This window comes from Triticum dicoccoides, chromosome 7A (genome assembly GCF_002162155.2).
Source record: "Triticum dicoccoides isolate Atlit2015 ecotype Zavitan chromosome 7A, WEW_v2.0, whole genome shotgun sequence".
Classification (NCBI taxonomy): domain Eukaryota; kingdom Viridiplantae; phylum Streptophyta; class Magnoliopsida; order Poales; family Poaceae; genus Triticum; species Triticum dicoccoides.
The window spans coordinates 530509988-530514785 of NC_041392.1; positions in this window are offsets into that span (position 1 = coordinate 530509988).

The window sequence follows — 4798 nt, forward strand, 5'->3', positions numbered from 1 at the left end:
ACGATCCCAGGATATGTTCGGATAGGCCGAACACTTAAGGGTTACACATCCTAAAATGTATACACCCCACATCGCCTGGGTGCTTCTTTAACCGAAGCTTATTATTATTTAGAGCCTGGAGCTCACAATGTATACGTTGTTTGTTCATATACACTTCTTTTGCCATTATATGCACCTTTATGACTTAAGTTTTTGCCAAGCTAGGTTGCCTTGCTACTGTGTTTATTCCCTACATTCCCAATTGTTTGGCTAGGGCGTAAAGGGAGCACCTCTACGATTGTTACAACCGGGTCATCCGGACATGTACCTCAGACAGGTGAAGCCGAAGGCTAGCATTTTTAAGAGAATAATTGGTCGGCAATCAAACGACAGATTGTTACATTATTGTAACTCTTCTAACACTACGGATAGTTTTTCCGTTTTACGGACTAAACGCCCAGGTACACATAATTAAAGCATGCGAACCCAAGGAAAGGAACCCTTAATAGAACTATTCTCCTTGGAAGATGTTTCTTACATACGTAATATAACATACTGCCCAAACTAAAATTCTTGTCTGCTCAAGCATAATGACTAGGTTGCCTGGTTTCCAGACATAATGAATGTTTCCCTCGTTATAGTATCCGGAAACACTCCACCTTTTTAGTTTGGAGGCCATGGTTGAAAGCCTGCAATGACAAATGTTTCACATGTTCGGCTGAAGAATACATGTTGATCATAAAGTACATTAATACATCGAATCAAATGCATATTCCTTATCTTCCGTCTATCAGACTATCTAACCTACAGTCTTCCTGCGAATATTTCGTAGCTATCATTACTTGGTCGTACACCAAGTTCATAGGAATTTCTTTCCCATCCGGTCCCTGTGGTCCCACTCAAGCCATATGATTCGGATCTAGCTTGGTGAAGTGTGTTTTCACCATCGCCCAGGCATCTCGTGCGCCTTCACGGCAGGCAGATGTCTTCCATAGCTCAAAGTGGCGTCGGGCACCTTTAAACAAGCTCGCCAAACCCTCCATACTTTCTGGAGGGGTGTCAGATAGCCATAAAGCCTTGACAATATACTCCTCATGGCCTTCCAGGCCCGCGTATGTACCACAGACAGCTCTTTCAGCACGTCGCCTTGGAATCTGGATACTTCCTCTTCCGGTCGGCTAGTTAATAGACCTGCGACCACAGATTTATGACATTCTGAACTATGGATTAAACACAAGTCTATAGGGTGGTTTTAAAAGATATACCAAACATGCCTCCTTTCAACTTCTCATTTTCTTTTTGAGCGGCCGATAATCGAGCCTTTAAGCTCTCTATCTCTACGGCTTGTTTGTCTTTTTCCTCCCCCTGTTTTTCCCCTTGGATGTGTTCATTGTGGCCTTTTTCACTTCCGCCAGTTCGCCGGTGATGGCATTCAGCTGTGTTTGGTTTGTTTTCAGCTCCTTGGCTAGTGCAGTGTTCTTCTCTTTGAGAACCTGCACGTAATATCGATCCTTAAATCGGTTCGGTTCACCGCTTTAAGTCTCAGGGGCTACTGGTGTATGTCTATCAAAATTGCATAAACTTTTACTTGTATATCCTTTGAAAACAGTTGAGTGACTCCGGCAAGTCCGTCTCGAGCGGCTCGGATATATGCATCCACCGAACTGAGTGCGATAAATTCTTGCTCAGAAAGGCTGGAGCACGCATGGCCTCTTTCAGACGACGGTGATTCATTATGCTCTCCACCTCGGAGTTCGTGACAGATACGTCGTCCGAATCCTCGTGAGCCGGTGGAATTGGCATTGGCTGACATTCAAATAGTAGGGCGTTTCCCCATTGTTTGCCGCGTGCTCCTTCTGAATCAAAGATAGAAGGGAGCTTTAATAATCTGGACTCGTTCCTAGGCACGTATTAAATGAGCATACCTTTTTGAAGGAGGTGAAGGTTCTACAGTGCCCCAAGCCTCCTTTCGCTTTGAACGACTACACTGCGAAGGGGCCGCCCTTGAGGAGGTGCGGATTGCCGAGCGCTGATCCTGTTAAAGTATGGATTAGTACAATGGACAAAGGTGCAAGTAGGGACTTCCTTTTTAGCTCTTTGAATACTTACGGCGGAGAAGGGATAGGGGCAAGGGTAATCGGCTATAATGGCCACTTCCTAGCTGTCAAGGCTCGCCTGATAAAACACCCCATCATCAAACTCTATGTATATATCTGGATCCTCGCAGAAGCCAGGGTGCTCATGGCGGTTGTGATCCTCTGGCTGTGGAGCAGGACAGTGAACGTCCTCGGTCATCTTCCTCCATGACTATTTTATGGCAACAAAGAGCGAATTTGATTAGTATACTATGACAGCAATGAAGAAACATAGGTAATTGAAATCTTACCCATTCAATGGGGTTGTACATGGAATAGCCTTTCCGGCAGTTTAAGACGAGGAAATCTTCTTTTTCACCATTATACAAATCGGCCAAGATCGTGGCCAATTCGGCAGGGGTATCCGGACCCTTGCGTCTGTAACGAGACACGCCATCTTCTCCGTTGTAACACCATAAGGGAGTTACTCTAGACTAGAGAGGCTGGACGCACCTCTTTATTGCAATAGCCATAACCTCGGTTATCGAGAGCTCGGTATGGGCTAGTAATCTGACCTTGTTGACCAACCTTTTTATTTTCGCACTATCTTCCTCCTTGGGACTTCAGGGACGCCAGTTGAAGCGCTTATTTAAAGAAGCACTGGAAAATTCAGGAAGGCCGCGCCGAACTGGGTCCGGTAGTGGGACGTCATCCATATAGAACCATTCTGAAGACCATTGTGGGTATACCTCTTTGGGAGTTCCTACGAGGTATCCGGATCCGGCTATATGCCATACTTAGGCACCGCCCACTTCAAATATAGAGCTTCCTCAATGGCGGGGAACGAGGCAAAAGAACTTCCTCCATAGTTCGAAATGGGCCTCGATGCCTAAGTACAGTTCACAGAGAGCAACGAAGCCTGAGATGTGCAAAATTCAACCCGGGGTAAGGTTGTGCAGTTGAATGCTGTAAAATTCCAATAGGCCCCTGAGAAAGGGATGGATTGGAAAGCCTAATCCCCGTAACAGAAATGGGACGAAGCACACCATCTCCTCCTTATTGGGGTTAGGGAAATTTTTAGCCATTACGTTGTTGTCGATGGAGGCCAATCCCGCTCGAACATAGACTAGATCTGCGAGGGGAAGATAGCCCTGCGTCTGGAGCTGACTCAGTTGAAGATGAGGCACTGAGCAGCTTTGCCAATCACCCTATTGAGGGCCATGTGGCATGAAGAGGAGCCTGGGGCACTGAGCATGTTGGAAGGCTTTTTTCGTAGCTAATCTTGATGGTTTTTATTTGCGTGAGTTTAGATGGCATTTGGGGATCTAACCTCCTTATATAGATGCCGCCCGTGTGTGACGAGGGGCTTATTTGCAAAAAATCATGGACCGTTCGCATTCGCCCAGTGCGTGGAAATCAACGCGACAACAGGAAGGGATCATAAAGGCAGAGCATAGAAGTCAAAGCCAGATTGTCATCGGCCCAAGGTATAATGAAGAACCCGCCTTGCAAAGCCGAGGACATAAGTCGGATACTACATCGTCATTGAAGGCAAGTTCGGGGGATACTGAGGGAGACCTGGATTCGGGGGTCCTCAGGTGTCCGGCCTATTCATGGGTCGGGCTGATGGGCCGTGAGGATAGAACGGGAGATCATTCCTTGTATTCAGGTAGGACTCCTGGATGCGTGGACGGCAAGATTGGAGTCCGGATGTACTGTGCCTTTCCCTTGTAAACGGACTTTGTACCCCTTCGGTGTATATATAAACTGGAGGGTTTAGTCTGTAGTGGCTATCAGAATTCATATAGGCTAGACATCTAGGGTTTAGCCATTACGATCTCGAGGTAGATCGACTCTTGTAACCCCTATACGCATCAAGTACAATCAAGCAGGATGTAGGGTTTTACCTCCATTAAGAGGGCCCGAACCTGGGTAAAACATCGTGTTCCCTGTGTCCCTTGTTACATTCGGTCCTCGGACAAACAATTCGGGACCCCCTACCCGAGATCGGCCGGTTTTGACACCGACAATGGGCCCCATGATTATGGAGACAACAATTATGGAGACTCTATGTTTGTACATCCCCTCTATAACCTTCATAATCGATATGGAGCACACTCCATATGGATATGGAGTCTGCAATATGGTGACTCTGCTAGAGTTTCTCTAAGTACCTTCAGGCAGGAAGGGAATGACAAGAGGCGGCCTCCTTGGAAGTGATGATGAGCTGACCATACACCAGATTAGGTTGGTCGTTAAGTCTAGATACCACCACAAACCATAAACATGTGGCTTGCCCATCTTGTTTTATTGATTGTGAATTTTGTGAAGAACCTTTTGCAAAAAAATGTTGCATGAGTCATTGCTTCATGCCGACGTTGATCGTGAATCACCACATTGCCACATGATGATCAAATATTGCTTAGGTTTACCTTGTGCAGTTTCTCAATTGTTCTTGCATGGAAGGTGATTGTGTTTTGTTCAAACTGATATTCATTGCCAACCTATAAAAGACTTGTTTGAAATTACCACCTTGTCATGAAGAACAAGTCATATGGACAGTTTGAATGGACCTATGGTTGCGGCATACAACAACGCCTAATCGATTGAGTGGACCCATTCTCTTTGGTTTTTCGCTTGTCAGGGTAGTGTTTTATGTGGCCTGTTATAAGACATGTCTTGGCCATGCCCCATTTACTTAATCTCACTACCGCTGCAGAGCCTCTCTCTAGTAAGTTTTCATA